We start from the raw sequence: 10,994 nt of genomic DNA, 5'->3' as shown, positions 1-10,994 counted from the left end.
TGTCAGCTCAACAGGAGGAACACTACAGAGGGGCTGTGCTGGGACCCCTCTAATTCCAGTCAGAGATATTGGGCACTGCTGGACCTTTGGGACACTACTGAGAGGCTCCACTGTCTGATCCAGAGAGTTCTGCCATTATTTTCTGTCGTGCTTAGAATCTGGCAGGTCATTATAGCCACAACAGGTTGACAATCCCATTGGAGCAGTTGCAGTCACAGACAATCACACAGGAGCTAGTCTGGGAGAGGAAATGAGCTGTGTCATAGATTTATTTCCCCAATGCGTTTTTTATTTATACCAGAATCTCTCCTCTCCCCTCAGACCCCGTATCCTTCAATTTTGAGTTTTCTCATAAAGAATTTTCTGCCTGTGCTGAAAAAGCAATTCCCCGGCCCCGCGGAGAGCGGCGGGGTTTGGGGGATCCTGGGGCCAGCACGGGGGGTCCCCTCGCCCCGGCCGGTCCCAGTCAGCACGAGGAAATCGCCGCCGCCGTCCTCTCGGTGCCCGGAGCCCCGCCAGGACCCCAGCGCAGCGCCGGCTGCAGTCGGAGCAGCAGCGGCTCCGGCCGCCCGCAGAGATTCCCGTCGCGATCCCAGCTCCAACGCCACGCTGGCCCCGCGGCGCACAGCCCGCTCGCCGGGGGAGAGGCGGGACCGCTCGGGACCCCCAGCCGACACCGACAGGACCCGAACCAGAACGCCCGGTCCCGCCCCCGACCCCCGTCTGGCTCCGCGCAGGGCCGGGAGCAGCTTCGGCTCAGCCGTGAGGGGCGGCGCGGGGCGGGGACGCCGCCGATGGTCCCGGCCCCATCCCGGCCCGCTCGGGGCGCTGGGGCGGAGCCGGGGCTCTGCGAGGCGGGGCCCAGAGGCGGCCGGGGGCGGGGCCGGGCAGCACCTGGGTCGTGGCTTCAGGGGCGCGGGGCGGGTCCCAAGTGCACGGCCGCACCTCCCCCACCGGGGAGCAGCAGCTACTTCTGGCACCCTTTTGAATCCCCCTCGGCTCTCGATTGGCGGGCTCGCTGAGGCATCGGCAGCGCTGATTGGACAGCGGGCCCTGGGAACCACCCGGGCCCCGGCCCGCGCTGAGGGCCCGGGGGCTCTGTCCCGAGACCGGCCCCAGCCCCACCCCGGCCCCAGCCCCGCCTGGCCCCGCTCCCCCGGCACCGGCCCAGGATCCGGCCCGGCCCCGCTCGGCCCCACTCTCCCGTCACAGGTGGCGGCACCCACCTGGGCCATGCGCCGCCCCGCCTTACCCCCCAGGCCCGCGCTGTAGTAGATTTCTGTTTAGTTTGTGTCTGAGAAGTGATATTTGTGCTGGAGAGGTGCTGTTGGGAAGAAAGGATGGAGTAAATATGCTCGGAGGATGTGCAAGGAAGAACTAGGTTGCAGGGGAGGGCAGTATTTATAAACTATCTCTATATTTCCCTGTAATTCTGGGTGTTTGGATTTAGCCTGGGCTTGTCAGCTGAGTCATGAACAGGCCAACTCAGCTCCTGAATTCTCAATGAATGTTTGAAATACTTCCTCAGAAAGACAAGGCAGGAATGATTCCAAAGGAAATATTGCAAATGTAGGGTAACGGTTACTGGAGAATTTCGTTGGGAATTATAGATCTCCTTAGGAATCATGGACATTTGGAGGTGGAATCCCAGTTTCAGCCTTGGGCAGCTGCGGGAGAAGAGGGGTCCTTCTCCATAGCGGGGAAAGCCCGGAGCCCCAGCGGGTCAGCTGCAGGCAATGAATGTCCAGGGAATGAACAGCAAGTCCCCTCTGCCCCCGCCCTCACACTCGGAGTGGCAGCAGCTGCAGGTGAGAGCTGCCACAGGATGGTGAGGGGATAGAGCATCCTCTGGTGAGAGCTGTTACAATGATGTGGGGACAGAGCAGCCCCAGGTGTGAGCTGTAAAGGAGAATGAGGGGGCAGTTCCTGCCAGGGCTGCTGAAGAGAGGAGCCTCCGCTCCCTTTGGCATGGAGCTGCGGGAGGAGAGGATCTCATTTTGGGTTCCTTGGGACACTAGTGAGAGCTTCTCACAGGCTTTGGGGGAGCACTTGGATGTGGTGCGTTGCTTCAGGAGGTGCTGAGGGACAAACCTTTGTGTGGAGCAGCAGCAGCAGGTGAGCCAGTGTGGGTTTGTAGCAGGGACTTTTCTCCTTTCCCTTTTCAGTTTTATCTTGCCAATTTTTCTCTGGTGCTCCCAGAAGAAAAAGGAGATGATGAGGACAAAAGGCGTTGAAATTGAGGGAAGAAACTCCTCTTCTGTTATTGTCTGTATTTAACCTAGGGGGAGTCCTTCTTCACCTCGGATTCTAATAAGTAGTGGTACTTACATGTGGTTTTAATTCAATGTTTTGTTCTTTATGGTATATAGTGTTTTGTTTGATTTTTGGGGGGTATTATTTATTATGTGTAATTGGGTTTTTGAGTGAAAATAACTTTACGGATTGGCTTGTTTGTATTTGAGGTAGAATTAATTTAAGTAGCTTTTTTTGATAGACTTCTGATGTGTGTTATTGGGGTTTTGTTTATCGCATGTAGGGATTCTGATTGGGTGAGGCCAGCCTGGCTGGTCAGAGTTTGGGTGTTTTGTTATTTGCAGTTTTAATTTTTTTAAAGCTTTTTCTGTTTAGTGGTTTTAAATAATTTACTGTGTAGCTTAATTCTGCTAGTAGATGGTGCATGATGAGGTATATGGTGTATTTATTTCATGTTAGGTTTCTTAGTTTCCATGTTGATCAGATTGGTTTTGAACTGAGTTTTGTTGTTGAAATTTTTTTTTGGTGGGGTCTTATATTTTTCAAGGGTATGTTTCCTAAAGAGGACAGTGGTGTACCCAGCTGTAGTGTGAGGTATAGGGGAGGGTTTTATTTATTTAGTGGTGGCTTTTTATCATGGTGCGTGTGTAGTGTTTGTTTTGGTGGATTTCAGGTAATGTGATGTAGTTAATTTCCTAGGGTTTCCTAATGTTTATAATTGCATTATTGTTTATTTTCTTATAGGGGTTTATTTATTTAGCTGGTTTGGCTATAGTGTGTGTTTTATAGTTATGGGTAATTTGGGAGATACTGTTTATAGTGAAATGGATCTTTTGGCTTTCTGTGTATTTATAGGTGGTATTTTTGTTTTCATCGTTTTGAGGCACTATGGGTTTATTGAGTTAGGAATAATTGGTTTTGGTGTTGTAATTTAAGGGTATTTGTGCTTTTGTTATTTTTGCACTTCGATTTGTTTGGTGTTGTCGTGGTTTAGGGTAAATATGGGAGAAACCTTTTGAATTGTGTTTTTTTGGAAAGTAAACCCAAACGGTATCTCTCTTTTAAACTGGTTTGGGAAAGAACTTCTTTGGAGAAAAGTGGACAAAACTATTTATTGAACAAACCAAGCACTCTCAAGCCTTAAGAGTGAATAGCATGAAATAATAAAACTTCTTGTTCTTTTTAAGTGAGATGGTAAAATAAGAAAGTCCTTGCTGTGGGTTGTAGCTGAGCTCCTTTGGTCTTTTATCAGCTCTTCTGGCATTGATAAAATTGCTGAGTCCAGGCCCTGTGGGCTGCAGGTACCGCCTCTTGGTGCTCCTCTGAGCTTTTTTGTCTGCAGCAGGTTTAAAAAGTCCTAAGAGAAAGGAAAAAAGAAACCACCCCAAAAACAGTGTGGGGAACTTCTCTGCCCTAGCTAGCTAAAACTGACTAGGAGCCAAGCGGCTCTCTGTGCTGCAGTCTGTCTGTGCTTGAGCTGAATATACTGAAGAAGGAATACACAGGAGCGAGTACTGTTTTCTTAACACAAACTGCACGCTTTGTCTTCCCATTTCTTTGCTCTCAAGATTGGTCTGAAAGGTACAGAAGGCATTTTTTAAGTAGTTATTTTAGACGTTTGAGGGTTTTTGGCACTTAAAATATTTGGTTTGGAGGAAGTTTGCTTGGCATTTAACATTAGTTATAATGGGATTATTTTATTTTTAATTAGGTGTTTTTAGGTTTTATTGCAGTTAAAAGTTGTCACTTTTTTGTTATGTTAGTAATAGAGAATAGGTTTTCATTTTGTATATAGGGACAGGATTGGTGTATATGGTGTACTAGTCTTGAGTAATGGTTTAAAATTCTGTGGTTTTGATGCGTTAGGTTAATGAATTTATGTAGTTCAAAAGACATGGGCTCTCTGCTTCTCATTTTGTTAGAGGCAGATCTTCAAGTTTGGGGGGTGCTGGGTATATATTTTGGAGGTTTTTTGAGGGGAATGGACATGGCATCATTTTTAGTATATTTGGTAGTTTGATTATGGGTAATAAGAGCTGGCCTTTTTTTTTGTGGATTTTTTTTGGGTTTTGTTTTTGGAATTGATGTATTTGTGTGGTTAGGGTAGTGCTGTTTCTGGTGCAGCTCTAAGCATCCATTATTGTTTCTGTGTTTCAGGTGGTCCATTGTATTACACAGAGACCTTCCTCACTGACCGGCCAACAGATCTGCTGAGACCATGCATCAATGTTTGTTTTTCTTTATGGTACCTGACTGGGAGACAGCAGGAAATTCCCTGAGGGCGAGGCAGCCTTCTTTGGCACCTGACGTGGATTCTCATCCCTAGACATCCAAGAGATAAGTGGAGGGCTCCGAGCCACAGAGGGGTACAAATGTGGTGCTGGGGCAGGAGTCACCAGGAGGGATTTTTGAGTCAGGTTTGGACATGGGGATGTCTGAAATGTGACCCCTTAAAGCACATAAAGGGAAGGTCTCACAGTGCTGAGGGGCGCAGGGCAGAGCAGTCCCAGGGCATATTGTGTCTCTTGTCTGTTGTGCACTCTGTTTCTTTTGGGTGTCTCATATGATGTGTCTTTTGCCTTAGCCCTCTGAGGGGCCTGTTGGAAATGCCAGGTATCATTATTAACATCTCCTGATTCCTTGCCCAGGTGCTGATGCCATTGAGCCTTTGACTCAGGAGCTCAGAGGCACACTGGAATCCATCTTTCTTCACAAGCATCCAGTCTGATGCATTTTCAGGTCTTGTTCTGAGCTGTATCCACAGCCGTGCACCGCCACAATCCATTCTGGCGGATTAGGTCTTATAGGAATGCAAAAACTGGTAGATGATTCTGACCGTAGGATTCTCAGGCATCCGTCTTTTTGGTTCTTGGGATAATCATCCCGTTGGCATCATCTTCCTGCAGGGTTCTCTGAGCCTGGTCAGCTCTCCCATCGGTCTTACCTCGGTCTTCTCATCCCGAGTTCTCTCGGTCCTCACGGTCGTTCTTCTTGCCAAGAGATTTCTGTCCCCGTTGTGTCCCCTCGTTTGTCCTGTCCCGTTTCACGGGTGTCTGTGTGTGTTTGGCCCGGAGCTGCTCTGCCTTGCTGCTTAGCCTGGGTGTAGGGGTAATAGGACAAGTCCCGGGGACTTGAAATTTGTCGGGTAGGGTGCAGTTGGCCTGTAGAGGGACATGGGATGTTTGGAGCTGTCAAGTTATCCTGCAGCACTTTCACTTTTGTCCTAACTTTCTTTCAGATGCAGCTGGATAAAATCCGTGGCAGAGTGCCCCATCCCGGATGAGGGGACTCCCACGAGAAGGTCAGTCACTGTGTTTGCAGGGGAAGTGTAAATGGTGGTTATCTTACAGTGCTGTTCTTTGCCTTTATTTTTAGGAGGTAAAGCCAGATATCAGCAGTCAAGGTGAAATAGGCGCGGTGATGGGTGGACAGAAGCAGTTGTTATTGCTCAAGGCTCACTTGCTGGTGCAACTCTAAGCGTCCATTATTATGTGTTTTAGGCGGTCCACTCACATGATGCTGGACTCCCCTCTCACCAACCGGACTACAGACCCAGTTCGCGTAGCTCGTGAGCCCTCCGGGAGCATTTCAGGACTCCGTGATCAAGCCTTGATCTTCTCCATTTGAAGGCACTATCGAGATAGGCTTGGATAACAGCCAAGCAGTTGGGGTTAGGATTTGGGAAGGTAAGGCGGGCGGAGCGAGGGTCCCCTGGAATTTCAGGGATGCCACGTCACTTTGTCTGCTCTTAACACAGGCAGACCCTGCAATGTCGGCCTCTGAGCGCAGATGAAGCACGGGGTCCGAGGACCCAGGCATTCTTAGGCAACGGTGAGTAGCAGAATTGTCGGGTTTTGGGCGATGGGATGCTATGATCACGCATTCATGTTTGGTTTTCTTTGCTGTAGCTGACTGAGACAGCAGCCCAGCGACAGCAGCAATTTCCCGGAGGGTGAGGCGGCCTTCTTTGGCACCCGGCGTGGATTTGCATCCTCAGACGTCCCAGAGATAAGCGGAGGGCTACGGCTTACACAGGGGATGAAAGTGGGGTGCCAGGGCAGGGGTTGCCAAGAGGGAGTTTGGTGGTGGGGATATCCAAGATGTGACCCCTTAGGACACATAAACGGATCATTTTTGATCACACTGCTGAGGTGTGCAGGGCAGAGCAGTCCCAGGGCGTGTCGTGTCACTTGGCTGTTATGCACTCTGTGTTTTGGGCGTCTCGTCTTTCATGTCTTATCCCTTTGCCCTTCGAGGGGCTTATCAGTCTTAGCACTTCTGATCTCTGCATTCCTCAGCCAGGTGCCTTTGACTCGGGTGCTCAGACATGCACCAGAATCCTCCTCTCTTTAAAAGCATCCAGTCTGATGCCTTTTCAGGTCTTGTTCTGAGCTGTATCCACAGCCGTGCACCGCCACAATCCATTCTGGCGGATTAGGTCTTATAGGAATGCAAAAACTGGTAGATGATTCTGACCGTAGGATTCTCAGGCATCCGTCTTTTTGGTTCTTGGGATAATCATCCCGTTGGCATCATCTTCCTGCAGGGTTCTCTGAGCCTGGTCAGCTCTCCCATCGGTCTTACCTCGGTCTTCTCATCCCGAGTTCTCTCGGTCCTCACGGTCGTTCTTCTTGCCAAGAGATTTCTGTCCCCGTTGTGTCCCCTCGTTTGTCCTGTCCCGTTTCACGGGTGTCTGTGTGTGTTTGGCCCGGAGCTGCTCTGCCTTGCTGCTTAGCCTGGGTGTAGGGGTAATAGGACAAGTCCCGGGGACTTGAAATTTGTCGGGTAGGGTGCAGTTGGCCTGTAGAGGGTGTTCCTAGATGGACATGGGATGTTTGGAGCTGTCAAGTTATCCTGCAGCACTTTCACTTTTGTCCTAACTTTCTTTCAGATGCAGCTGGATAAAATCCTTGGCAGAGTGCCCTATCCTAGTGCTCTCCCGAGGAGAGGGTGCTCATTGAGGGTGCTCTCCCGAGGAGGTCAGTCAGCGTTCAAGACAAGAGTCACGTATTTCGTTTTTATTGGCAGTGCAGGCCACCCGCATTTACAGCTTCAAACATGTGAGTCCCTTGCTAACCCCCCCTGGACAGCAGCTGGAGCCTGCTGCGAGCTGGGCTGAGGGAGCAAACACTTGGGGCTGACGCTGCTCCACACTGAGGGTACTTGGGAAAACGCCTAGCTTTGTCCTGGATTACTTTTTTGTGCTTTCTAGAAGGTTTTAATCAACTTGGTAAAAAGAAATGGTAAGGGCTGAAAACATGAGAGGCTGGGAAGTTACACACACCAAAGACAGCTTTTTTTTAAATAGCTGTGCAGCTTATATCTTGATTTCAGGGCTCTTTTTCTGGAGAACCTTATTTTAAAAGAATCTTGTTTTAAAGGTAGCTGATTCAATAATGAATTTATTGTACAAATACTCTCTAATGTCAGAAGGTTAAAGCACTAACACCAACATGCCACCTCCCTAATTTTTAGCAGCAGAACTTGATCTTTACTAAACGTGAAACTTCATTTTTTTGCTGCTGATAAGTTAATGAAGGTGTTCATCAGCTTTTGCTGCCCTTCACTGATAGTCAAGGTCATGAAAAATTGCTCTAATGCTCTAAAATAAATATAGATTTTAGACCTCCCTCATTCTCTCCAGACTAAAAGCATGTGAATTGATTTTTTTTTTATCTTCTTTCTTTTGGCTTCTGTGGGTTTTAAGCTGCATGGTGAAAGGTGTCTGTGGGCATGGCACCCAGGGAATGGTGCTGGGAAGGGCAGGATGGAAAGGAACTGTTTAGAAATCCAGAAGCAGCTGTGGATTGGGAGCTGGTGCTCCTGCCTTCAGTCACACTCTCCTGGACAGTCTGTGCAATGATAATATTCCTGTTTTCCATCCTGACCCTGGGGTTGGTGAACAGAAGTCTTGGCACTGGTGGAAAGGGAAGCTCCAGGGGAAAACTGCTGTTTGTGTCCTCAGAGAGCAGTGGGGAGAGCCTGAGAGAAATACTGGCTGGCTGAGAGACACTTATGGCCCCTCTGGAATAAATCCCTGGGGCTTAGATACATTTTGCTGCAGCTTTGCTTCTTAATAAGTGGAGGTCCATGGATTGCTGGGTGATTTCTGTGAGTTCTCCTCTTTTGTAGGAGCTGCACGGTGAGGTCAGTGTTCTGAGGGAGGCCCTGGCAAAGCTGCCGAGGGCAAGGAACACGGAGCGTCCGGGGGCCTTGGATCCCACCCGAGTTTCTGCTGGAGCGTGCTGCGTGCAGTGCTGGATGTTTAACGGGGCTTTGGGGTGCTCTCCTGCAGTCCTGGCTCCAACTTCTGGCCCTGAGCCGAGGCCTCACCGTGTCCTAGCACTGAACCCGGCAGGTGGGTGCGCTTTTCCGGCCCTCGGATCCCACGGGCAATCCCGGATTCCCGGAGCTGCCCGAGGCACGGCCCGGCCTCTCTGCCTGGGAGCTGCACTTGAGTCTGCCTGAACCAAGGGCATCCTGTTTGAAACTTTATTCCTGTTGTTTCTCCTTTTGCAGGTAATTGCAGGCAAAAAAGGAGAGAGCCATCAGGAACTGAAACTGCTGGAAGGCCTTATCCCACTTATCCCAGTCCAAGGTTCCTACATTTCCCTCTGACTCCTGGATAATTACCTGGCCATAACTGGACAGAGACTGTCAGTTTGATATCCTGCCTTTTCCAATAAATCGTTGCTTTCAGCTGGAGTGTGTTCTTGGTGTCATCCTCCTCCTCCATGGATTTGTAACTAGAATTCCTGACTTTTGTTATTCCAGGCATTGTGGCTCTCTTGTTCCGTTGAAACTTGCCAACTCTGCTGAGAGTTTCTGATGTCAAATACAAGACTGGCAGTTTTTTTGGATTGTTACTCCCACAAAATACAAATAACTCTTGGACAGGGATAACTAGACCTTTTGAATTCCCACTTCTCTTTAAAGTCAGAGCAGAGGAAGCAGATTTTAAATCATCATTCCATGGATTTCCACCGACTTGATGACTGTTCCAAAAGTTTTCAACATTAGAAATTCCTGAGCTTGTTTTCTGGGCAAGCTGGGATTTAGATATTCTTCTTTCCTTTTATTTGATTTTTTCCCCTCTGATTTTAGTAAGGGAATATTTATTTTTTCCACTTTTCCATCCTAATTAGAATTTTTGTACATCTTAGAGCATATTTCCAAGGAAATTTACCCAATTAATGTTGATAAATCAGGCATTGTTCAGCACCATAGCCGCAGAATTCTGTGAATTCCCAGGAAAACTTGCTAAGTGTTTAATTGTCACGATTCATCTCTTCGTAAAGTTCAATTTGCTGTATTTGTAATTACACGAATCCCATTAAAACTTCAATCCTGGCCTAGCTGCTGCTCCTTGGACACAGTGGGGTGGTTCTTTGCTTCCTTGGCACAACCGGACGTTCATCCAGAGCGAGTTTCATGCCAAAATAGAATTTGTTTCCAAGCAAAACTGGGAATTGTCTGGAAAACCTTACATTGTGGGAGGCACTTGGGTGCGTTTTCCATATTGCTGCATAATCAAGGAAAGTCCTGGAGCTGTTAGGCAGTGGCATGAGGAAAGAGCTGTGTTTATAAAATTTTGTATTTTATTTGTTATTTTTTAATTTTTACTTTTTAATTTTTGTAATTTTTATGTTCTTTTATTTTGTTGTGGTTTTTCCTGTTATTTTTGTGCTTTTAAAATTTTTTCCTTCTATATTTTAATTTTTTATTTTCCTTATTTATTTGTTACTTTAGTTTTGATTATTTTGAATAAAAATTAAAATAAAAAATCTAAATTTCATTTATTTTTATTTTATTTTTCATTTTATTTTTATTACTTTTATTTTCTTTTAATATTTTACTTTTATTTCTTATTTTATATAGTTTTGGTTTATTTTATTTTTTCCTGTTTTCTTAATTCTTTTTTTCCCCATACTCACTCTTTCCCCGAGTATGTGGAAGTTTGGCTGTTGGCCAGAAAGAAAGAAAAATTACCTCCATGTCCACTGGACGTCAGGATAGAGTTGAGAGTGCAGTTAGCAAAACCTCTTTGTTTTTTTCTTAATTAAAACACCTGAACAGAGAAAGCTGTGAACACCCTGGGGCCATTTTTTCCTTTCAGCACCCGAACAGGTCTCGTTCTACCCCTGCACTGTATTGCTAGCAGCAGCCTGATGTCGGGGAGTAGTTCAGAGGTAGCGATAAAACAAAGTCGACATTTTATTTTGTAACTCCTTGTTTATTAACAAAGAAATCCAAAACAAAGCAAACAAAAAACCAAAGCAAACGCCCCCACAAACACCCTCACCAAGAAAAAACACTGAAAGAGAAAATATACCTATACTATTTAAATAAAAATTAAATCTTTACCCTTTAGAAAACCAGGCTACTTTAATTCTAATTAATTGTGGTTCTGATATGTTAGGTTAATGAATTCATCTAGTTTAAAACACCATTTATTTGTTTATATTTAAACACAAATTAAAAATTACATGCAGGAATAGAAAAATATAAGTAACAAAAATAGAAATATAAAATACAAAATAATATCAATCATGTAAGTAAATACCATACATATTATTACATGTGAAGTATATTATAATGTATTATAGATAGTAGACATAGATATGAATATAAAAGATAAATGGTAATGAAAAATATAATATAAACATAATACAAAAATATTGGAACGTAGCTTAAAGTAAAGGCTTATCTGGTTTGAATTTGATTAGAGGTAGAATTATTGC

General features: G+C 46.4%; 1 long non-coding RNA gene across 1 annotated transcript; it reads left to right on the top strand.

The window, feature by feature from the left end:
• The first annotated feature begins 8,303 nt into the window (after window positions 1–8,303).
• On the top strand, window positions 8,304–8,952 carry LOC136366762 (uncharacterized). Its single transcript, XR_010744568.1, has 2 exons — window positions 8,304–8,611; window positions 8,773–8,952. It is a non-coding gene; the product is annotated as an uncharacterized lncRNA (long non-coding RNA).
• Window positions 8,953–10,994: the final 2,042 nt, after the last annotated feature.

The sequence above is a fragment of the Sylvia atricapilla genome, chromosome 13 (genome assembly GCF_009819655.1).
Source record: "Sylvia atricapilla isolate bSylAtr1 chromosome 13, bSylAtr1.pri, whole genome shotgun sequence".
In the NCBI taxonomy this organism is placed as follows: domain Eukaryota; kingdom Metazoa; phylum Chordata; class Aves; order Passeriformes; family Sylviidae; genus Sylvia; species Sylvia atricapilla.
Note: the sequence above shows the minus strand (reverse complement) of the source record. Positions and strands in the feature narration are given on the sequence as shown.